The following is a 25455-nucleotide window of genomic DNA, read 5'->3' as shown; positions in this document are numbered from 1 at the left end:
CAGAACTACTTCTTGGCTCAGTGGGGTCAGGAGGATTCCAAGAGAGGGGTGTTATATAGGGGTAGTCATTCAGAACGCATGAACTGGACATAAAGATATATCAATAAGGGTTTCCATTCAGTATCCCAGACTAGGCATTGACTTAGCTGTAGTGTTGAATTGAATCCTCTTACAACATCCACATTTGAGCTTCACGTCGTTATATTCACATGTTGTGTGTCACAGTCCTCCCCCCTCCCGCCCCCTTAACTCAAGCCCCTGCTTCAATGCCACTTTTTTGTATATCTCCGGGCTTGTTTTCCACATTAATCTCCCTAATATCGTCTTCACTTAGTTCAGCCAGGGAGGGTCCCACCATTGTGGCCACCAGTTGTCTCCATGCTATCAGGGGTACTGCATCCTCCTCTCCTCCCCTACTGATTGCTTCATACCAAGCTGCCGTTTCTGCATCTGCCCACTTCAGGAGGTCAGCCCACCACGTCTCTATTCTGGGTCATTGGGCTGCCTTCCAGCCCATTGTGATTCTCCGTTTGGCCAGGATGTAGGCCAGGTCTTTCATCTTACTAATGTGCTTCAGGTTGCGTGGTCTGGCAAAACTCCCCAGCATGCATGCCCAAACTGACTCCACCTCCAGTGTGATCCCTTTTTCGGCTAGGCGTAGCTTAACCTCTGTCCAGAATCTACCCACCTCCGGGCAAGCCCAAAACATGTGTATCATTCCAGCTTCCACCACCCGCACCTTGGGCATTTCTGTGCCACCGAACTTCCAAACCTGGCAAATTTGCTAGGGGTCATACATGCCCTATGAGTAACATATAACTGGATCTGCTGTAACCTCGCGTTTCGAGACACCTTCTTGTGGTACCTTTGAGCTCTATCCCATTGTCCATCCAGCATGGGTTCCCCCACCTCCTCCTCCCAGTCCCGCCTCAGTTGGAGCAACTCCTTGCCCACCCTAGTCATCAATAGTTCATATATACAGGATATTTCGTGCCCACCCTCCAAAATATCATGCATCGTCTCAATGACCGCATCGGGTTGCTCCGCTAGCACTGCCTCAGGCCACCTTTCTCGCACCCGTCTGATAATTCTTGTATAATTAATGTATTGGCCTTTGTGCACCCCGGTGTCCTCCATTAATCTCTGGAAGTCTAGTGCCTCCCACTCCTGCCATACATCTCCGAGGGTCGCAAGGCCCATCGGTTCCTAGTATCTACGGATCCCTTTTATCATTTACGAGTCCTCCTCACATAGCGCCACTAGCGGCACCTGCAGGTAGCATGGGGTCGGATTTCCCACCATTTACCATGCTTTGCTCCATATTTCCCCCTAGCCCAGTACCAACAGTCTCGCCCTTCCTTGCAGCTTTGATTTAGGCAACCACACCACCTCTCTTAAAAAAAGGGGGTGGTGTCCTTGCACAATAGCCTAGCTTTGGCCGTCTCTTCTTTGGACAACCACCTGGCCACATACTGGAGCTGTCCCGCCAGGTAGTATAACTCGAAGTTCGGTAGGTTTATACCCCCCTGTCACACGAGTTTTGTAACTTCCAAAGGGCCACCCTATTCCTGGAGTTATGCCATATAAAGCCCCTGCATAAGCTGTGGGGTTTCGCAAAAAAACGTTTGGGGAGCATATACGGATGTTCGTAAAAAAGTGTAGCAATCTCGGCAGGACCACCATCTTGATCAAAGCCGCCCTACCCACCATGGCCGGCGGTAGCCTGGCCAAGAACCCCATGATATTCTTCACACCCTCCACTCCCCTTTCCGTGTTCTATTTGTGTTCCTCCTCGGCCGTATGATATATGTCGATTCCCAAGTATCGGAATGTCCTGGTCTGCCAGGGTATCGACAAGACCGGTAGGTTCCTATGCGGGGCCCACCTGTATCTCCCCAAAGGGAACATGCTTGATTTCTTATGGTTTACCGCTATGTCGGAAAGGGCGGCATAACGTTCCACCACCTCCAGGACATATTGTAGGTTTTCTTCTGGGAAGCGCACGTATTGCAGTATGTCATCGGCGTACAATGATATGAGGTGCGATCCTCCCTTCGTGAGGATCCCTATCTCCCCATACTGTTGTCTGAGGCAGATTACCAGTGGTTCCAGGGCAAGAATGTACAGAATGGGCGGCCAGGGCGAGCCCTGTCTAGTGCCCCTACTAAGTTGCCATTTGTCTGAGATTATTGCGCCAGTTTTAACCCTGGCGATTGGGGAGCTATTTACCATTTTGACCCACCTAAGGTACCCCGGCCCCATCCCATATCCTTTCAGGGCCGCTAGCAACCACAGCCACCTCACCGAGTCGAAGGCCTTAATGGCATCCAATGAGACTATTACCATGTCGACGGGGTCCTTCTCTGTCTGTTCAATAATGTGGTGGAGTCTCCTATGATTCTCGGTTATATTCCTGCCTGGAACATAGCCTGTTTGATCGGGGTGTATCAGTTTGCCAATAACTCTTTTGAGCCTGTTTTCCAGCATAGCTGTGAGGATTTTGCTGTCTTGGTTGAGCATCGATAGGGGTCTATATGACCCACAATCCGTGCTTGGCTTGCCCGGTTTTAGGAGCAGAATGACCACCGCCTCTCTCAGGGACTCTGGCAGCCTCCCTCGTTCAAACGCCTCGTTCAACATGGCAAGCAGCGGAGGGAGTACCTCCTGCTTGTATGTCTTATAAAATTCACTTGGGAGCCCGTCTGACCCCGGGCCCTTACACGTGGGTAGGTGCTGAATCACTGTCTCTAATTCTTCTAATGTGATTGGGGCATCCAGGTCCTCCCGTTCCTGGTCGTTTAATTTGGGCAATCCTATGTCTTCCAATGTTTCCTGAATCTCTCGACCCATCTCCTCCCCTGTGTCCTCACAAAGGCTTTTATAGAATCTGAGGAACCCCTCATTGCCTCCCTCCTGGGTGTCCCAGGTCTGGCCTTCTTCCCCCTGTATCCCCCTGACCACTGATCGTGGTCTTTCATTTTTGTATAACCACGCCAGCAGCCTACCCAGCTTGTCTCCCCCTGCATGTTGTCTTTTGATATATTTTTCATAGTTCAGTTTCATAATCTATCCCTGTGCTCCCTGCTAGTTTGTTGTAACGCTTTGCCCGTTTGTCATCCTCCTGTGAGGTGCTCCCCCTCTGCATTATTTCTTCCAGCTCCTTCTCTGTCTCCTGTAGCTCTCGCTCTATACCCCCTTGGAGCCCTCTAGATTTGGATATGGCTGCACCCCGTACTACCACTTTGAACGCCTCCCATAAGGTTCCTTCTGACTGCACACTCCCTGTATTAATGTCAAAGTACTCAATAATCGCCCCCCTTAAGGCCTCACGGAATCCCGAGTCCTGCAGGGCCTCGGCTCTGAGCTTCCATATCGGGATTCGCACTCTAGGGGGCTGGTGCCTCCACTCCAAGACCAAGGGGGAGTGGTCCGAAAGTACTCTGGCCTTATAGTCCGAGCTTATCATTTCTCCTACCAGCTCCGAGGCAACAAACGTATAATCCAGTCTCGTGTGCAGGTTGTGTGGGGCCACGTAATGTGAGTACTGCCTGTCTTCCAGGTGTAGCTGTCTCCAAATATCTTCTAATCCAAAGTCTCTCAGCAGGGCCTGTAATGCTCTTGCAGCCGGGGTGGGTCTATCTAGTTTACTGTCTGACCTATCCATTTTGGGGTGTACTGTACAGTTAAAATCCCCTCCCCATATGATCGCGCCGCCCAGTAGGGGGCTAATTTTACCATATAGGGCCCTAAAATAGGCCGCTGTGTCTTGATTAGGGGCGTATGAGTTTATAATGCTCACCTCCCTGTTTTCCAGCATCCCGCGCACCACTATCATTCTACTATCTGGGTCTACTGTGGACTGTAGCAACTGAAATGGTACATGAGGTGCCACCCACGTGACCACCCCCCATGCATAAGCAGAGTATGTGGCTCCTGTGGTGGTCCCTCTCCACTTTCCCTTAACCACATCCAGTTTCTCCTTAGTAAGGTGGGTTTCCTGTAATAATGCTAGGTCAACTTTCAGCCTTCTCAAATACATCATTACTTTATTCCTCTTCAAATAACTGTTGAGGCCTCTCACGTTCCAGGTTACAATTCTAAGGCTAGCCATTGCCATGCGTGGTTTGTCCCTCCTCCTCCCCTCCTGGGTTTCTTCTCCAGTCTAGTTTGACATGAAATTGGGCTCGTACCCCTCCCTCTTCCAACATAAACTCCCCAACTAACTCCCCAACTAAACTCCCCTCCCCTCCTTCCGCAACTATAATACACTACACACAACCCCTTCCCTCCCCCCTCCCTACCCGACCCCAACTGGTGCCCAGCTCCATCCCTGGATCTCAGGCTCCCCCGCGTTTGGTCCTGCCTCGGGATGCCGAGATCAGGAACCCAGCAGGGTGTCACCGGTCTACCGGTAACCTAACTGGTCTGTTTGTGGGGGTGTGAGGGCTAGTTCCGTCAGGCTCCTACTCCTTTTACTAAGTTCCCGTGCTCAAGGATCATATGTATACAGCCCTGGTCGCTCTATTCCGACAGGCTGTATCCTGTCCTATATTCTAGTCCCAGTGTCTGAGACTGCAATACCCTAGGTACCGCAGTCTCCATGCTACTTATCTGCGCCATCTTCCTTCTGGATACACGATTCCTGGGGACAGCTCTGCGTATCCAGCCTTCTGTCGCATCCTCCAGGGTATCGAAAAACAGTGTTCTGTTTTTGTGGAACACTTTCAGTTTTGCAGGGTAGATCAGCATGTACTTGTAGCCTGCTTCTCACAATCTTCTCTTCACTGCACCAAAGTTCGTGCATTGGCATTGTACCTGCAGGGTGTAATCTGGGTATGCCGTTATGTTTGCCGACGCTCTTTGTATCGTTTCTCCCTTCCGGAAATGCTCTAGGATTTTTTCCCGGTCTCGATAGTTCAGGATCTTGGCGATTACCGGCCTGGGGGTGTTCCCGGTGGTGGCTTCCTCGTCAGGGCCCTGTGCGCTCGTTCCACCGTGAACCCCTGGGTCAGCACTCCTCCGGTTATCTCTTGCAGCAGCATTGATTCAATGTACTCCGTGGGGTTGGGTCCCTCGGCTCCTTCAGGCAATCCCACGATACGTATATTGTTCCTCCGGGCGCATCCCTCCGCTTCCTCCGCCCTACTTTCCAGGTTGCCCACGCGATGTTCTAGGGCATGGAGCTTGGATTTGTGGGATGCACATGCCGCTGTATTCGGGGCCACTTCCTTCTCTAAGTCGCCTGTGCATTCTGCTAGCGCTCTGACGTCTTGCCGAAGGAGATTCACTTCCTTCTGTACTGCCCCAACTTTGCGCTCCAGTGCCGCCTTCAGTTCGACCATGGCTGATTCCAATTTGGTTTCCCAAGCCACTTTCAGGTCTGCGATTGCTGCAAGGATCTCCTGGTCTTTTCTCGTGGCATCTGTGCCCACGGTGGGGGCTTTCTCCTTGGTCCTGGCCCCCTCTGCCCCCGGCGATGTTCTGGCATATTCATCAAGCGTGGGTTGTTTGCCCTTTGTTTTAGGCAGTTTATTGGCCATCTTAATGTTTCTGGGCTTATGTATACGAGCCCCTCAGCATTTGATCTTTGGCTCCGCTGAGTTGGTCCCCGGTTGGCAACGGACCCGGGTGGGTTAAATTGGGGATTTCCTTATGCTTCTGAGTCTGTGTCTGGAGTGGATTCTATCCTCCCACGTAATTGTGCACTGGCAGTTCTTATTTCCCTCTGTGTACCCCCGCTCCTGTGCTGGTGTCTCCTCTCATCAGATAGCAATGCCCCCCTCTGGACCCAGTCGCTGTATTGACTTTACTTCTCGTGGCACTATCAGTGTTATTGTTATTGGGGCCGTGAAGTCGGTGCAAGAATCCGTTCTTGGATTCCTACTAAGTTCGTTTACTCTGAAGAGCCCGCCCAGATTGTGCAGAGTGAGATCCAGTTGTGGAGCTCCTCCTCATCAGGGCCCCTGTCCATGGGAGTAATAATTCTGTTTACCTGCACCGCGTACGTTAACGGGCATGTGGTTATCTGCCCAGTTTGGTTTCCTCAAAGATTGGGTCCATTAGTTCCTTCTCTGCCGGCAGCTCCGAGTTACTGAGGACGTTTGCTAGTGTTATGGCCCTGCAGATACAGTGTATCGCTTCCGAACGTTATGTGACCAATGCAATGTTACTTTCTTTTTCGCAGAAGGCACTAGCAGTGCCGCTGCGTTTAAGCTTCTGTTTCAGCACAGAAAGGTTTGCGGTGCCGCTCCCAGCCTGTTTTCTCTTTGAGCTACGTGGACTTGCACTGAGGTCTTGTAGGAACCGTGTGGCACCTTGATTCCCTTTGTGTCCGGTTCCTGCCCGCGTCAGCTCGGTTATATGGCTCCCACCGCTCAGCTCATTACGAACCTATTCCGCGGCCAACCTCTCTTGGGGGCGTAATTACTTCTGTGTTGCCATCTATAACATATGTTACCTTCCGAGTTTATGACTTGCACTGGGCACTGCGTTGGATGCCTGCGAGTCCCTTATTGTGCACACCGCTCGACCAGCAGGAGGGTTCGCTCTCATGTGCCGTGCATCCATTCGCCAGGACCCTATGTGCCGTTTCACTCTGATCTCTCATTCGGGTAATCAAGGCATCAGATCCAGAGGGACTGAGTGTATGCAGTATCCAGAACCCATGTGCCATTTGCTGCTGCACATCAGAATTGACTGTCGCAGTCACCCTGCAGTCCACTCCGATCTCTGTGCAATTCGCACCACTGTTCTTTGTTACAATGCAAGTGCCATTTTCTTTTGTCTCGTCCCAGGATTCTCTTCCATTTCTTTTCGTTGTTGTTGCAGTTCCTCGCGACCGTTCTTCATGCAGATGCACTCTACGTATGCTCTGTCTATTCCCACAGCAGTGCTTCTATTCATTGCATTTTTACACTAGGCTTAGTGTATGTGCACAGCGGGATCCTGAAGGATCGGCAGGGGCCTCGAGGAAGTCTGTCCTATCTCATTGCTGCTTAGCCACGCCCCTTCGGCTTGATTATTGGGATTTATAGTGGGATTTCGGGATTGAGGCCTTGTTGGGATGGTCAGTAATGCTTTGGCCTTGCTGGGATACGATCAGCTATGCTTTGGCCTTGCAGTGGAATCTGCAATCAGCTATGCTTTGTCTTTGCAGTGGAATCTGGAATCAGCTATGCTTTGGCTTTGCAGTGAGATCTGGAATCTGGCAAGATGAATGTAGAAGATCAGGAACGCAAGTGCAGGAAATTCAGGAAAGAGTCTGCGCCTAGAGTTCTGTCAGCCACCCTTTTTATAGAGCATGGTGACATCATAGAATTATATGGTAGGGCAGGCCTAGCTAAGCACGCCTCTAAACAACTAGATTAGTCAGGGATGATAGTTACCGCCTTCCGCTCAGCTGGTTGGGTTTCAAGGGCATGATGTCAGATTTATGATGTGAGTTTTACAATGTCTAGAACCTCCCACAGTTACTTTAGCTAAAATCCAATTTTGCCATAAATGGCATATTTGTACAGTTGGGGCCTTTTAACAAATTGCAACCCTCTGCATTGTCCACAAGGCCTTCTGGGGACTGGGGACGAAATACATTCAACTCTCTTTCCCAAATTTCTTCCTTCTCGAGCTCTTCGCTCATCTGCCTCCAACTCCCTCAGGGTCAGTCGCTTTTCTAAGCAACGAGTTGATGGTAGATCTCTCTCTTCGGCAGGGGCCTCCCTGTGGAACAGCCTTCCTGCTCCCTGAAACTTGAGGAGAACCATCTCCGGTTCCGTAAGCACCTCAAAACCTTCCTCTTTGCTTCTGCTTTCTCTCCCTCTCTCCCCTGCTGAATTCCTGGCTGAAACTGCACTGGTCAAAAGTACCTGGCCACCCTGTCTGATCTTGGGCGCAGGCTCCGCCAGTCACACACCTGTACTGCCTCCCTGGCAACCCTTGCACTTAGGGACTGTTTTCTGTCTCCCTACAGTCCCCCTTCTAGCACTTATGTCTGCACACCTTGCACTTGCCACCATCTGGCTGTTTTACTATCTTATTTATTCTACTACCCCTTATTGCACTTTCCCCTCTCACGTCCCCCTCGCACTTTTCCCCTTTCCCCCTTCCCATCCACTTGCGCGATCTGAATGACACCAGGCCTAGTAAGATCATCGTTTGGCGTCCCTATTTGTTTCCCCCTCCCTTGCCTCGTCGCGCCTTGAAACACTTGTGTATAGGCGCGTTATAAATGCCATATCATATCATATCATATCATACATAAGCAGGTTACATATTTTATGCAGAGCATACCAGTCCAACTCTACAATTTGTAAGACATTGTTTTGCCCTTCTAATAATTTTGAGTCATTTTTAGTGTGAAATATTTGGCCTAAAATTCTATAACTTTACATGTGTGTATGGATTAGCATCAGGCATGTCAGTATTGAATTTTACATTGGCATCATGTACACTTTCCTCGGAATACCCAATTCTCTGCCATTTCTGTTCCCAAGGTGGCAGTGAAGGCTACAACGTCTTAAATTAAAACCCACAAAATTACATTAAAACTGTCAACTTTTTACATTCCTTCGAATTTCTGTTGCAAAAATACCTGTCTTAAAAGTGTCTTAATAAAGTAGTCTTTTGAAACAAATGGGCATCCTTTGTCCTTCACTGGGACCCTTTTTTCTCTTCAGCTACCACCAAATCTAAATTCAGCCCAGTGTGGGGAGGGGGTTTCCCAGTTTGATTGGATGTTTATGGCCCCCTCCACGTCACAGGTTGGTGTCCCAGAAGTTCCATTGTAAGAGGCCTCAGCACTGACAAACGTCTGCCAAGGTAGCAATTGGCACTTGTGTGTTCTAGCATCTACTGTGAGCGGCCTTCTGTTGCTGGCAACCTCCAAGCAGAAACCAGTTTGGGGCCGATTTCCCCCATGTAGCCAATGCAATTTAATTCCTTATTTTATTTATTTTTGTTATAAATCAGAATAAAGCCTGTTGAATAAGATCTCCTATATGTTCCAAAACACAAAACCCCTTCACATTGCTAGATAAGGGCAGGGCCTTATCCAACATAGTTTTTAACAAGTATTTTGCTTTATTTGCAAAAGTATATTTGAACATGTGGTGACTGCTAATATTTTCCTTGCAAATTCGGTTTTTCTCTTCCCTCTGAATTCCCACATTGTTTTGTAGCCAGAGTTAGTTTCTTGTATGTAGCAATTTTGTTTGAACACAAATGCACTGAAATTGACATAGGCACAGAGAGCCACTGCCTTTTTCACGCATTGATCCTTGCCATTTTGTAGCCCAAAAGTAAAGCGTTTCCTGTGTAGCTGAAGGAAAGCTTCTTTTGATTTCTTCAGATCTGAACAACAGCCAGTCATTCAGGGATACGGCTCTTGTCTGCTGAAGCACAATGTGAACATGGATGAGCATGGCAGGGTCTCATTAATAAAAGTAGTGTGATGAGGAATCAGAGGAAAAAGAGCATTAGAGCGGCATCATTTTTAAATGTAAATATTTCCCTTTTTCAATGGGAACTTTGGGCTTGCAGCAAAGCAGTGCTGCTTTTTCACTCCCCTTCTTTTGTACATGTAAGAAAACACTGAAAGGCTTCCTCAGTGTGCCCCCTTGTTCCATCCTGCCCAATATGTGCTTGGGAAAATGGTGCAGCAATCTTTTTGTAGTTGCAAAACGCAGTTTTGCCGTGAGGCAGTGGTGTTCACAGGAGCCAGAGCAGCCATTTTGCTGCTTCTGCTGAAGTGCAGCTTGGTTATGGAAGGGAGAACAGCTGAGTGGGTAAATATATCCCACACCTTCTCATCCCAAGGGATCCTCCTGACCAATACCGACCCCAGGGTCAGGATCTGAAAGTGTCTGCTTTTCCCTGGCCACTTGGGAGGAGACTTTAATTAGGGTTTATGTGAGGACTCTGCACGATTCATCACACTGCCTAGAACCCATGAGGAAGCAGCATTGATCATCCTTTCACTATTCCTCTAAAGCGTACTATTCCAAGAGAGGTCAATCCTTGTATGGGCAGCAACACCAATCCCACTAGATCTACCAGCACAGACTTAACAAACAACAGAGGTTTCAGTCAAGGAGGGGAAAGCAATAGGCTCCAGCAGTGGTATAAAGCCAGTCGCACCCTAGAAACAGTGAAGGGGTAGGACATTTCCTACTGAGCATTCAGTGACATTTTCCCACTCCACAAAACATTTTAAAAGACAATCGGGCGTTGAATATTGTAAAAAATACTGAATGACAGATTTTATTTAAACCGTTTCATTAACATAAAATTACCATAACATACTATGGGCCTCATTACAAATATGGCAGTGTGGGTAAAAACAGCGGTAATGCGAAAGAACATACTGTTACCATTGCATTACTACACAGCCGTAATATGCACTTGGTGGTGAAGTGGAGCATTAAACTCCAACAAAAACAACCACTTTACCACCAAAAAGCAGTGGAATTACTGCGGCATAATTACCACTTGGGTAATTGTGCCAAAAACCCCATGTAGTCCAATGGATTCCAAAAATGGGGATTTGCACTGCATTACTACCACTTGTAATCCCGCGGTAAATCCACAGGACCAAGTGGTGGTAATAGTAATTGAGTTTGTCAGTAATTCAGCGGATTTATTGCTGAATGACAACCAGAATTTTATTGAGGCCCTATGTCCTAATCCATAATGCATGTAACGTCATTGTTTCTACAGAATATTATGCATATAAGAATAGTCAGCACATCTGTGTACACCCACATAGAATACGTATCATAATCAAACAACTAAAACATGCATATATAGATATACAGGAAATAATAGTGCCCAATACGTTGAATACATGGGTTCATTAGTGTGAACAAGAGGTGGTTGTGCTCTTCCGAAGATATGCTTTAAATAATGACCAGTAATCTTCAGGGTGAGCTATGGGTGAAACCAATTCTCTACATGTTTCCTTTTTTAATGCTGAGCTTTAATCAAGTCTATGCAAAAAGGACACACTTAAGGGGTTAAACCACAGTAGGTCTTTATACCAACATCCAAACAGTGAGAGAATACAGACCACCAATCAAGCACCATATGCAGTGTAGTCAATTATGAAGCTGTAATCAGGAATCGACGATTTCTCTTTGGATAGTTACAGACAAAACCCAACAGCCACATTGTTGGTTCCTGTGTACATCGACAGTCATTACTTTTAATAACCTGGCTATTACTTCGGACCAGAAGGCAGCCATTGCCCTAAAAGATCATGTCATATGCAAGAAATCAGTATCATCTTGCTTACAACGTAGGCAAGCACATTGGGCAGTAGTGTCAAACTTCCCGACTTTCCTCAGCGTATAAACGACTTTCTGTAAAAATGTAAACTGTATTAGCCACTACCTTGAATTTATGGTTACTGTACTTGTTTGATTACAAACATAGGCCCACTTATTATCTTCTATCAAACTCTCCAGCATGGACTCCCAAGATGTTTTAACTTTTATTTATTTATTGCACATTTATAAAGGCACCTATACAGCATTGGTGTTTCCAGCCGTCAGCTTGAATTTGTGAACCAATTGTACAACACATCACGAATTTATAAAACATGCCAACTACATTCTTTTGTGTCCCTTCTGTGGTTACATATGTTAGTAGTGTACTTTCAGCAGGTGAGTCAAGATAGGACGGAAGAATCTTTTTTACAACTCCTAGAATGCACCATCAATATAGATGTCCCATCCAATTCTTTGAATTCATCCATTGAGATAAATTTACCCTCCTGAAAAAGTTCTTCCACTTTAACTGCTCCCAGCCTAGCCTATTCTCTACAGCACTGGTGTCAAAAGAGCTATCCAAATGCCATATTCATTTCAAGGGGAAGATCAAACTTAAAATATAATCTGGATAGGGCCTATAACATGGCTTGAATTGTTTTAATATTTCCAGGTGGAGACTGTGAGGACTAGCCCATTGTACTAACATCAACTTGATATATTTGGTAGTAAGCAGTGCGTTTCCAGCTCTGGTGCCACTAACTCCCAATCCACATAAGGTGGCATCAGAGTCTTCAAACAGTGTTTCTGTGCCCACATCAAGCCTAGTAACATCTATCTCACCCTAACAAAACAATCCTTAGGTATCTTCATTGGTACATTTAAAAACAGATCTAGTAATTTTGTGATACAATAATTTTGATCGGAGGAATCCTGGCCATCATAAACATCAGTAACATGGTCCATTTATCGACTTTTTGTTCAAAGGCAGCAAACATCGATAGAAAGTTGCAATTTTAAAGTGAGGGAACTTCCCTGGAGACGATTACCCTCAGATATCTAGTCTCCACTGGAAGCCAACGAAAGTCCGAGCTTTCACTAATTAGTCCAGTATTGGGAGTAAGTGGTGCTAATTTAGGCTTTGACCAATTTGTTCTCTGGCCAGAGTATCTCCCAAACTCAATAGTTGTCTGAGTTATTGGGGCAATATCATTTTCAGGATTCATGACATTTATCAATATGTCATTTGCACATAATGAAATCAGGATTTATGAAACTGAAGCCTTTTTCAATATGTTCTGTCCCGGGCGACAACAGGCTAATGGCTTCAATGTTAGCGCAAACAGCAAGGCGCAGAGCGGACCTCCTTCCCACATACTCTGCTGCAACTCAAATGAGGAAGACGTATTACCATGAATCAGAATCCTTGCTGAGGGACGGACATACAATAAGCAAACTAGGGGGCGGAATACGTGCAGACTTGAAATCCGCGGCTGCAAAAAGGAAAGGACCAGAAAACAAGCCTTCTCTAACTATGTCCCAAGACCTCCTCCCTGTCTGCATCAGTCTCACCCCCAAGCTCCTACAGTTCAGAAAAGAACTCAAGACCCACCTCTTCAAGGAATCTCTCTACCTCAACACCTAGACCATCATATCATCCCTCACACCACCAAATTCGTTAGACGCCACCCACCCCTCTCGTCCCCGCCACCTGGTACAGCTGTACCCCTTCTCTGTGCCCCTCTATATCCCACCCCCTGCTGTATATCTGTTCTATTGTTGCCTCTGTAAAGCGCTGCGTTGCTTCTCGAAGCTAGGTCCGCGCTCAATAAATACAATAATAATAATAATCCTGCTGAGCGCCATAAAGAGGAATAGCCACCGCATTGAATCAAAAGTCTTTTCGGTGGCAAGGAATCCATTAAGGGGCCAAGACTACGAACCAGCAGTTTGTCCACAATTGTACTGTTTAAGTTAAATAATGAGAGAGGTACATTTTCCCTAAAAGAAACGTTTACACCTTTCACAGAGTGTGCCTACGGAGCTTTTGTTCAATTGCACAACTAGAGACATTTTTCTATGTAGGTCAGTTTTAAAGGTCTCATCCAGGAAAGCATCAGACTTAAATTTCCAGATCCCTGCATAATGTAAGTATTAGGCAATGATGCAGTCAGAATGACGGGTGAATGAATCAAAATCGTCCTAGGCAGAACTGTGCATGAAATTATTTTCCAAAATAATGATCGAATAACTAGCCAAGCATCTATTCTAGAGTGGGAATCGTCCAAGGTATATTCCCTAGTCACACCCTTCAGATGCAGATTTGCATATCTGATCTTACTTTTCAAAAAGAGGCATTAGCGGCCCACCCTAGTAAAAAAGAAATCCACTTTTTGGATTGTTTTGGGATTGCTTCTGGATTGTTTTCAAGCTGGAGATTTTTTTGGGAGTTATTTTGGATTTTTTGGGGATTTATTCAAGCAAGGATTTATTTGTCTTGGGTTGGAGGATTTATTTTGGATTTTTACTGACTTGTTTCTTAGTAAAAACAATCCACTAACACTAATTGGCAGGAAGGCATTTCAACAGGATTTATTTTGGAGTTTTACTGACTTGTTTCTCAGTAAAAACAATCCACTAACACTAATTGGCAGGAAGGCATTTCAACAGGATTTATTTTGGAGTTTTACTGACTTGTTTCTCAGTAAAAACAATCCAGTAACACTAATTGGCAGGAAGGCATTTCTACAGGATTTATTTTGGAGTTTTACTGACTTGTTTCTCAGTAAAAACAATCCACTAACACTGATTGGCAGGCAGGCATTTCTGCAGGATTTATTTAGGAGTTTTACTGACTTGTTTCTAAGTAAAAACAATCCACTAACACGAATTGGCAGGCATCATTTTTACAGGATTTATTTGGGATTTTTTGAAGCAAGGATTGCTTGCTATTAAAGTGGTGGATTTTCTTTTATTTGTTTTCACTTGTTTCTCAATAAAACCAATCCAGCAACACTACACATTTTTACTGCATTTGTTTTGGATTATTTTACAAGCAAGTATACATTGTAAGATTTATTTTTGATTTTTTCCAACTTGTATCTCTGTAAAAACAATCCAGTACAGTAGGCACACATTTCTACTGCATTTAAATGTTGGCAACATAATGCAGGGATCACACAAAACAGTAATCCAAACCCCGGGCTATGTGAGGGGGAGGTCCCCCCTCACTGCCAGGGGGCTGGATTACCTTCAGTTTCACGTCGGCATGCGTAATGCACGTCGGCGTGAAACAAAGTAATTTTCGGGCTGCTGCGGTGAAAATATAAGGTGAGTCTTCACCTTTCTCCCCCTCGATCTCCGGCTGTACTTCAAGCCGGAGATCGAGGTGGGTATGCTCCCTTTTCCAACGATACCCTGTGTGACAGCATTGCTGCCCGCGGATCCAAAAAAAAGGTAGGCCATTTGGTGTTCGCGGTGTGTTTCGGTGGGTGGCCAGAGCGAAATGTCTGTGATTTGTCTTCATTTCCAGCAAATTTCAGAGACATTTCCCTGTGTCCACTCACCGAAACACGTTGCCAACAACAGATGTCATACCTTCTCGCGTTCCCACAGGTGCCCCGACGAAAAAGGTACCTCACATGTGTGGGTGCACCTACTGGGGGCACAAAAGGAAAAGGGTAACCCGCTGGTAACCCCAAGCCTTTCGCCACAGCACAATTTGGTCATGTGGGCAACCTACAGATTTGGGCCAAGGGTGTCGAAGCCAGCAAGGAAACAGGGTTCACAATTCTATCCAAGTGTGGGACATGCTAGCATGTTGACAATCCCATCTAAGTGTGGCACATGCAGACATTTACAATCCTATCTATGCTGGGGTGGTATTGGTTGGTGGGGCACTGGAGTGAGGTTCTTGCGGAGGTTGGTGGTGAGGCTCTGGGGGGATTGTCAGGTTTCGGAGCCAGGCCCATGCCGATGGGATTTAATTTTACTCTACATAAAGCTGTTGCGCCACTGCGTGGGCTTGATTTGTAAGAATATCTTGCCTGAATAGGCTTGGTCTGCCGGGATCGCCCAGCTCTAGTATCCCCACCTAATACAACACTCCTTTTTGCTTTAGCTTTAAAAATGCAATGTCACATTGCGAAAAATGTCCAAACTGGATGCGCAATGTAGGCCAGTCTAGACATGTGATAACACTTATCATCAGGCATGGCTGAAGAGGTATGGGGGCCTATCTCAACATTATTGTTGGGGGACCGCTTGCTTACAGTGGAAAACAGTCTGAGGCACCTGTGGGGTACCTACATTATAATGGAGAGAAAGAAACCCAGGGGTTAATAGCCACTGATTTTCGCCAGAGGGAGTTGACAGTGGCGTAACGGGGGCCCATGCAACCCCTGCGGTGCGGGGGGCCCCTCTAGCACATGGCTTGGAGGGGCCCCACTTTGTTAAAAAAAAGAAAAAAAAATCCTTTTTTTTCGTTTTTACATTTTCTTTTTGAATACTAACAGTGAAATGCTTTAAGTTAGTAATTGCTGAGCCCTTGTTAACAGCGGAAACCAGGTGCCGTTTAACATCTGTGTCCTGTTCTGTCCGGCAGCTGCTCTGAAGGTCAGCCAGGTTGAGTCAACATAGCCCAAAATTTCAGGGGGGCTTGGGTAGTGCTGAAGCCCAGTCAACCCAATGGTGTTATTCCACTACTTGTGTTTAATGCCTTGATTATTTAATGGTAATTGGCATTACTCCTAGCCCTATTCCTCCTCGTCCCTGTACTTGTGTATGAGGCAGTACTTGTGTATGAGGCACTGTGCCTCATACACAAGTACTGGGATGAGGTAGAGGTACATGGAGGTAATGCCTGACTTAGCTACCTGTAATCATCATTACTCCTAGTCCCACTCTTCCTCATCCCAGTGCTTACCTATGAGGCAAGGAGCCTCCTGGACCGTTGGTGTGCCCGGTACAGCCCTGCTGCTGTGCTGATGCTCCGAATTCGCCCCGACTAGAGAAGACCTGCAAAGTAGGACTCCTCCCCTTGGGTTGGTGGGACCAATCAACCCCAAGACAAGCTCATCTGAACATCCTCTCAGTGCTGGCTAAACTTCCATTGCTGCTGCAGGAACCGAGTGCCAGGGAGAGGAACACCGGAATCTAGTGAGTGTCTTTAAGTTTAACACAAGCTCCAGGAAGATCCTCCGGACTCCCAGGAAGCAGGACTGACCAGGCCTGAGCCACCTCAACAGAGGTGATGGACCCCAGATGCGAGGAAAGTCCAGGGTGGTATGCGAGAACCGCGGTGGTGCTATTTGCAAAATAAGCCAGGAGCCGAAACCGCGAATTGCCACTGATCTGAAGTTTGCCCATTGCTGCTGCTGACCTTCCATTCATAGTGCAGGAGCCCCCAGACATCCTCCCTCTTTTCTGCACGATTGAGTCCCAGGAACACCAGGATCTGCAGATCTACACCGGAACAGAATCCAGCTGGAACCACTTTCTTCTAACCAAAGGTACTGTAAACTAAGGGGTTGCTTACTTGTCATGCAGCCGTGTAGGAGTCTCGGGAGGATAGCTCAGGGGACAACGTGCCCGCCTTGGAAGCAAGATGACACAGAGCAACACAGGTTCGATCCCCGGGTCCATGCTTAGAAACCTCTGGGTATTAAGAGCATTATAAATAACCTATCATATCATACATAAGCTCTGGGACAAGGAAGAGGGACGTGAATGTAATTCTGGGCCCAATAACTGATTTTGGAGTTTGGGGTAGGTGGTAGGAGGGAGAGGGGATCTGTGGGGGGCAGGATTGTGCGATAAACCATAATGGTTGTCCATGTCCAGGCTAACCAGGCATGATATGTGTTATTAGTGGCTAGAGAGGCATGTTGGTGCAGCCAGTCTAGTCATTCCTCAGGTGAAAGCGTGATTACAGAAATTGGCCAAGGCTGGAGCGAGGGTGTCAATATGGTCCTTGATAGTTATGGAGGAGCAGGGAAGCACTTGTTTGGACGACACTTTCATATATCAGACTTGTTTAGAAACCTTGTCAGGTGTTGTCAGAGAGAAAGTGGAGAAAGGAGGAGGGGAAGTACAGATGGCCAAAGGGGGGCCGGGAGAGGAAGAGGAGATAGAGGACAGAATGTCCTGAGTTTTAGCAGAGAAGTGAGTGGCAGTGCCATACAGAAGGCCTGGGAGGGCACAGGAGAGGTAGAGACCGCAACAGGATTGACCAGTTCCTTGCCGATTTTAAAGAGTTTGGCCATGTTGTTAGAGGCTGCAGAGACCCGGGCTTGAATGTGTGCTCTTCTTGATGAGTGTTATTGCTTTGACTGGCATTTTGGTGCAACCAGTCTAGGCATGTCTAAATGTGGCCTGGCATGCTTTACTGCAATGTTATTACGTGTCTACACTGGTCTACATTGTGCAGCCAGTGGGACATGTTTTCAATGTGGAATGGCATTTTTAATAGCAAAGCATTAATGTTCCTGTGCAGTATTGGTGACTTACATGTATTGGATTGGTGTTACCCTAAAAAACAATTGCAAACACTCTGGCTCTCAGAAAGTGTGCTGTATATTGCATTTAAACACTTATTTATATCTTGCTCTTAGTAAAGTGTGTGGTTTACTCCTTCAGCAGCACGTCTGTGCGTATTGTGCAAGCGTGATAATCTAGGCCGGCCCATGATTTTTTGCCGAGTTGGAGGGGGCCCCCTCAGCATGGCTCGCAGCGGGGCCCCCACATTTTGTGTTATACCACTGGGAGTTGAAACACTGAATCCGCACTGAACAGCTACAAATCCTACTTTGTTAGCAAGTGGCTGATGTGGAGACACCTGTGTTAAAGGGCAACAAGCTAATAATAACACTTTTGTATACCCCAAGGGAAGTGACGGACAGAAGGGTTCGAGCAAACGCAGCTTGTAAGGCAAGTGCTGAGAAGCATACAGTTAAAGCCCCAGATTGAAAGTAATATAGAAAAGAATATATTTCTAGGAACAGAAGTGAAGGACCACAAGCTAATGATGTGAACATTCTAATTGTCAGAAAATTATAAATGCAATTTAAAAAAATATATTTTTTATTGTAACATATGTGTGTGTTTTCTCTGTGTTTATGGTATTGTACTCTGTTCTTGCTTTTGAGACCTATCCACAGCGTTTGCTTTCTTGTTTTGGCTTATTTGGACGGGAGGTAGCTTGGGCTTTTTTCGGAAGGACATGGAGCTTGTTTTTTCCCCTTCCAAGCTGCTGCCGGCAACACTGGACACGAACCAGCAACAATGGCGACGAAGAGTCGAGGTCTGGCCCTGGGCCCGGGATAGAAAGACCAACGCCAGATTAATCAGGTAAGCAGGTGGGTGGGCCACACAGTGTGTTTGTGTTTATTTAAATGTAAGAGCGGTGAGTTTGAAGCGCATGTTGGAAATCTGCAGAACCCTTCTCGGGCCGCAATTTCGTAGCTTTCGATCAGGCAGGATCAGCTCCAGACTCCCTCTCCCCCTGCCTGCACGTCCTTCCAAAGCACCCCTCTCCGTGTCCCCTCTAATCCAGGGCATTCCCAGGCAGCCCAACCTATGTGCATTTTCGGGGTCCGGTTCAGCGGTGGAGTGTGGCCTGAGGGACTGCATGGTTATTGCTCTTCCTGGCCCCTCCCGTGAGAGCTGATACCCGTGTGGACCCTGCCGGAGGATGCCCTCATTTAGGGAAAGCATAATATAGATGGCATGACCCTGGCAAGTCTTCCATGATTATGAAATATGGAAAGTCTACAGCGAAGCCCATTCGAAAGGGAAAACGGACCTTTCACACATAATGTGGCATTCCTGGTGATAGCCTACAACTCCCATGATCCTTCACCGCTGACTGCACTGGCTAAGGCTTCTGGGATTTGAAGTCCGAAATATCGGGTTTGCAACGTAATGAGTGACCATGGTCTAGCAAAAGGTCAGATCAGCACTGCACACAATCACACATCAAATAGAGCATGTATATAGGTTGTGCATGCAGCTTTGCAGCAACATATGTTGCCAGGTTCAGAAACTGGGAGGTGCCTGTGTGCAGCAAACACGCACTGACATCACCAGACCGAGAACTTCAAAAGTTAAGTATGACTGCAGTGAATATTGCCTTCTGGCAGGATCGATGCGAGAAAGGGCTGTGTCGATCATACTGGAAGTACATTATTTAGGCCCAAAAGGGCGCCAGGGTCCAGAGCCCAGGCATTTGGGATGGTCTAATTGTACCCAGGTGCGTGCCTTTCAGATTGCGCCAGTGTTTGATGCAGAGGCTGGAATGCTGCTATCCGGTGCTGGGGAGACGTCACCCCCGACCTCGGCGGCAAGTGGGATTGTGATCCCTGCCCCAGCAGCACCTTCTTCACAGCCCAACAGCCGTCCCCTCCACGATCGAGCTTCACAAACGTCACGCCAAAGTGAGCTAGGGCTCAGTGTATGTGCGCCATGCATGGGAAGGTATCGGAATTCATTGTAAACAGTGTAATTTTTTAACAACATCTTAAAGCTACTGTCTGTTTATCAAGCATTCTCGCATGACGTAAGCGCCGTGCTTTATTGTAATGGGGGCATGTAGGTGGAGATGTGCCCACATATGGACAGTGTTGTAGGGTGGAGGCACAAGTGAAAATTATGGGCAGTTCTTTCACACCTTTGTCATGATTTATGGTCTTGAAAACAGAAGGATTCCAACACGACATATTGCTTTCCCAGGAAGCATTTTATGCTATAGGTGGCATGGTATATAATCTTCAAGTTAGTTCTCCTGGCGGGGGAAAGTGTGTTTGAACATGTGTTCATGGAGAGAAACTAATTAATAACGGAGCCAATGGTCCTGTAGTTGTGGGGCAGCAGAGTTATAGTGCTCATGAAATGTGTGCCATGTGCTACAAGCATGGATGCGTACCATGCGTGTTGTGGGGTGAAGTAAGGTAGCTCATTGAGATGGGCACTTTCTCAAACAGTTGTGCATGATCTGCAAACACAGGTTCGAGCTTAGAGCAAACCCAGACTTGTATCAGTCCAATGTTAATAAATTATGTACATGTACATCTGATGATAATAATAATCAGGTGTTATGGAGTAAAGGTAACTTAGGTGGGAAGTGAGCTGGGCGCTTATGTGTCATGTGTGTAGATAGAAATCCATTTCCTGACTGTTTTCTCACATGGAACACTAGAGATTGATCTTGCTGGTGTGCACATTGCTTCACAATTCATCTCTTGGGCCCCCCTCTTCTCTCCCTCTCCCCTGTCACACCTGATGAGGTCTCTAGACCACTCCTGGTACCTGCTCACCGTGCCACCCACCCAGCCTCAGGGCAACCCCTTGCACTGGGGTCTATATCTGTACCCATACAGTCCCCCCTCCCTTTATCTTTATGCACTTATCAGACACACCCTGTCTGCTGCCTTATCTCAGCACTTGCCACTTGTTGGCTGCACTACCACTGTTTGTTGCCTTCGTTATTTATTTTCTATTTATCCGTTTCTCCTCTGCTCCGCACTTCCCACCCCCCCTTTCCATGCACTTTTCCCCTTCCCTCGGCCCCTGCGCGATCTCAATGTCACCTGGCCTAGTAGTCTGTCTTCCCTCCCTTTCCCCTCCCTTGCCTCGTCGTGCCTTGAAACACTTGTGTATAGGCGCGTTATAAATGCCATATCATATCTATGTCTTAGCACTATCTGAAATGTCGTCAGGCCGAATACGATAGTTAATTTCACATCCTTACTGTTCTGGTCTGTAAGAATGTCATTGTATTTTCCCTTGTTCCCTCCCTTGCCTTGCAGCGCTGTGAAACACATTGTGTATCAACGCTATATAAATAAACGATCATATCATGAACCGCTTTGCTCACATAGCCTGCATTACTAGTTGCTATATTTCATTAAGTTTATATCGGCGACTAGTTGTACTTTGCTTGCTCTTTTCAAACTTTTTACACATCTTTTTTTGCATTTCAGAATTTATCCATGTAAAGCCAGGGAAATGGGCTTTCCAGTATTCTCTGCATCCGAGTACAGAAAAGCCCTTCAAAATAAAATTGGGAACTACCGGATGAAGAAGGAGCCAGACCTGGTCTTTTCTACACCAGTGTAGTTGGGCATTCCCTTGCTCCCTGGGCTGGACCCCATCGGACTCGCTTGCTCCCCGGGCTGGGCCTGGATTCTTGTGTGACTTCCTGGACTAGTTCTGGGTCCCCTCTCACCTTTGCTCCCTGGGCTGGGCCCCACCGGATACTCGTGGGACTCCCTGGACTGGTTCTGGGTCCCCTCTCACCCTGGCTCGACCCCACCTGACTCACTTGCTCCCTGGGCTCGGCCCCACCAGACTCACTTGCTCACTGGGCTGGGCCTGGATACTGGTGACTCCCTGAACTGGTTCTTTGTCCCCTCTCAACCTTGATCCCTGGGCTGGACCCCACCGGACTCGCTTGCTCCCTGGACTGGTTCTGGGTCCTCTCACCCATTTTTTAATTGTAAAGCACCCATGTTTGGGATTGAAACAGTTGTGTTTTTGTGCTATGCACACAGTGTCCGATTGAATCTCTGCCTCGTTTTAATAAATATAGTGGGAAAAAAAAAATGTCGCTTCTTTTTAAATATAGTTAATATGCCATTACATGGTCTTGACTTTCATGGCCATTTTACCTAAATGACTGACCTAATAAGCCATCACTATAGTTATAAAAACAATTCAAAATGCAACTCTCTAAAATGGGCAGCAGTTAACAGTGAGGCTTTTAAAGCCCAATTCAACAAGGTGTGCCAAATGTGTTTTTTAAGCGTTTCTTTTCAGGATTATAGTAAACATTATTTTTGTTAAACTCCAAAATGTATTTCCAGCTCATAAACCGAAACAATGCCTATATTGTTGAAGGATATTTTTGGGATTGCTTTGTTTTTTGATTTGTAAAGTATTATTTGGTGACTACATTAATTGCTTTTGGATTTCAAAAGGTTTATTTGGGGATTGCATTGCATTGCTTTTGGATCTCTACGAGGGTGCATTAAACCAAAAGGAAGCCAGATGTAATCCGTTGCTTTTGTATTTATTTAGGGATGGCACTGCTTCTGGATTTTTTTATAGGATTGTTTGGGGATTACATTGTTTTGGGATTTTTGCTGGATTGTTTGAGGATTGGATTGCTTTTGGATTTTTATACGATTGTTTGGGGATTGGATTGCTTTTGGATTTTTATAGGATTGTTTGGGGAGTGGATTTTTAGTGGATTGGATTGTTTGTGGATTGGATTGTTTTGGGATTTTTAGTGGATTGTTTGGGGATTGGATTGTTTTTGGAGTTTTAGTGGATTGTTTGGGGATTGGATTGTTTTGGGATTTTTAGTGGATTGTTTGGGGATTGGATTGTTTTTGGAGTTTTAGTGGATTGCTTGGGGATTGGATTGTTTTTGGAGTTTTAGTGGATTGTTTGGGGATTGGATTGCTTGGATTGTTTTGGGATTGCATTCCACTGAGGATTGCTAGTTAACATATTTCAGGGTGCATGAAGCCAAAAAGAAGCCAAAAGCAATCCTCTGAGTACAATGGGAGTTTCTGGAGTTAAAGAGGATTTAAAGAGGATTTAAATGTTTGGGAAAATCCAGTAGCAATCCAGTTTCAAGCCAGATTTTTTTGGTAGGGCAGCAGCACCGGCAGAGGTATAGGAGTAGTCGTCGATCTATCCAAACCAAGATCAATGATCACGTTTAGATCACCCCCAGGATAAGCTTCCGATCAAAAAATGAATGCGACTTAGTGGACAGAAATTCAAAAAACAGCAGCATATCTATGTAATGAGCACATGTGTTGGGGGGTGTGGCTAAGGAGCCATGCAATAGGAAGTGCTTTTCTGGTGCTCCTGCTGATCCTGAAGGATCCTGGCTCAGAGATGCAATTGAAGTAAACTATTTTGCTGGGCGTTGAAAAAGCTGCTGAATGAACATGCGGGGACTGAAGGCACTGACTATAAAAAGCAACTGTGCTACTGCCAGTGAATTAGAAGCAAAGAAAGATCAGAAGCGTCTCGATGGAGTTCAAACAAAATGGCGTCGGGCTCAGAACAAAGGATTTCATCATAGGGTGTTCGTGCAAGTTGAGTTTGCAGAGCTACATATAGTGGCAATACGCTTCGAAGTCTGGGGGCACTGCAACACTTACATACGGCAGCAGGAGGACAGACCTCGCAGCGTTGAACATTAGAGACGTTGTGGGAAGGATATGAGTGAAAGGAGACTGAATCTAGGTGCGGCTGATCGGTTGAATATTGCGGGATAACTGGCCCTGACAACGAAGACTCTGAAAAGAAGAACGGGAGTCGCGCGCCTAGAGAGGAGGCAGCAACGCAATGAGCCGTACACAGCATATGAAAAGAAAGGGTGGTGCGCACTCGGCTGTACACGAGATACCACTGCCGAGGAACAAACTCACAACCCGAGTGTTTGTAGGTCATGCATGGAGAAGGCACGTTACTAACATAACGAGGAAGTGTCACGGAACGGACCCCAGCAGAAGAAATCTGCATTATATAAACTGCGGTTGGAAAAGCAACAGTTGCAAACGTAGGGATACACGGCTCAGGCTTCTATAACTGACCTGATTGCCGGAGGGCAGGGAATCTCTGCATGCAAGGGAATCGAAGAATAGCACAACACAGGCGAATTCGCCATACAAAGGGGCAAACTGCAGTGTGCATCGAGAGAAGAGTGTGCGGTGTTGCTAGTGACACTGTGTCAACCCACACGTGTGTTGGTGCAGGCGCCACAGCACTGAAAGCTCCGACGAGGTCGCAGAGAACGCAGAGGCTTGGCCGATAGTGGTGACAACAGGACAAGATCCGTAGCTCCACACTGACTCAGGCTGGGGGTCTGGGCACAATTACACCATGCACTAGGCGGAAGGATCCATAACAATTGTTAAAGGAAGTGAGCTGGCTGAATGGACCGACAGAGGGGAGCACTGCCGGATGACTTCATTGCTGTAGTACAGAAACGAGCAGAGTGGGCGAACAAAGACACCGCACCCACAGGCCGGGAAACAAAATTCCGCAGCGGGCCACCAGAGGACCCAGTATCGATTATAAACTTTGATGTAGGGATACCAAAAGCAAGCGCGGGTGACACGACAGTGCTCCTGAGAGTATCATGGTACATGAGTACTACATCGGGGTCAATAGACGACAGTTGCTAGCGGATCTGGGACCCAAACTAAAGCATAACACAAGGAGTTTGTTTAGATATGGCCACACAGTACACGTACCTGAATGGTGAACTGTAGGGGGGCGTAACGTAGCCACACTTAAGGCGATCTGGTCAGAACGGCGCAGCAGTTGCAGGCACCTGAAAGGGTAGCCCGAGGATTTGAGAGTTCCGACAGCTCCACGAACTAGAGCGCAAGGGCACCCTGTGCCTAAACAAGAGCGTAAAAAGGGTACGCAAAGGACATGAGGGAGGGGCTTCACTACAGTTGCGCGCAGATGATAACCCCGTAATGGGAAGCTAGGACCATTTTTGGGAGACCGGAGGCAAACCGAGGTGAGAGAGCAACAGAGCGACTGTGAAGTGAGACACCCATATACTGGACATCACGCATACAGTGGCTCTCTGGTGGACGAGGTAGCAGATCAAGGCCGGGTGCCTGGAGGCACTAGCATATAAAGAAGTGGCCCACCCCAAGTAGAGATACCGCTCGTGGGTCCAATATAGCCTCCAGACTGCCTAAAGTAAGGGGAAGCAGCCAACGATGGAGGAGTACACTAAAATGCCACAAACATCAGCGGTTGGCAAGACCAAAGGGTAACAGACGCAGGGCGAGGTGACCCGACAAGAAACGATCAGCAGATACTTGAGGCAATCGCGGACTTGAAGGCTTCATGGGAAGCTAAGCTTGATGCTGCGATGTCTGCACTACAGACCTTACGGGAGTTCCAGATAGACGCTGTAAAGGTGGATGTCAATCTGCTACGACAGAATGTAAGGACACTGCTGGAACGCACAAGTGGTTTGGAGATGGAAGTGAAGACAAATATAGCCACCTGTGCGGCGAACACCACGGAAGTGCATACATTGCGCCAGCAAGTGCGGAACTTAGAGAACAGGGCCGCAGAAAGCGGAAGGGCATGCACGAACAAACAACATACAAATTGTTGGGCTCCCGTAGGGGGAAGAAGGATCTGACCTGACCAA

At 47.0% G+C, this 25455-nt stretch overlaps 1 long non-coding RNA gene across 1 annotated transcript; it reads left to right on the top strand.

Moving 5' to 3' along the window:
- Positions 1-18483: 18483 nt before the first annotated feature.
- Positions 18484-22307, top strand: LOC138581804 (uncharacterized). Its single transcript, XR_011304794.1, has 2 exons — positions 18484-18605; positions 21236-22307. It is a non-coding gene; the product is annotated as an uncharacterized lncRNA (long non-coding RNA).
- The last annotated feature ends 3148 nt before the right edge of the window (positions 22308-25455 follow it).

This window comes from Ambystoma mexicanum, chromosome 3q (assembly GCF_040938575.1).
Source record: "Ambystoma mexicanum isolate Mex_15411 chromosome 3q, UKY_AmexF1_1, whole genome shotgun sequence".
NCBI classification, from domain to species: domain Eukaryota; kingdom Metazoa; phylum Chordata; class Amphibia; order Caudata; family Ambystomatidae; genus Ambystoma; species Ambystoma mexicanum.
The sequence above is the reverse complement of the archived record's forward strand: the minus strand, read 5'-3'. Positions and strand labels throughout refer to the sequence as shown.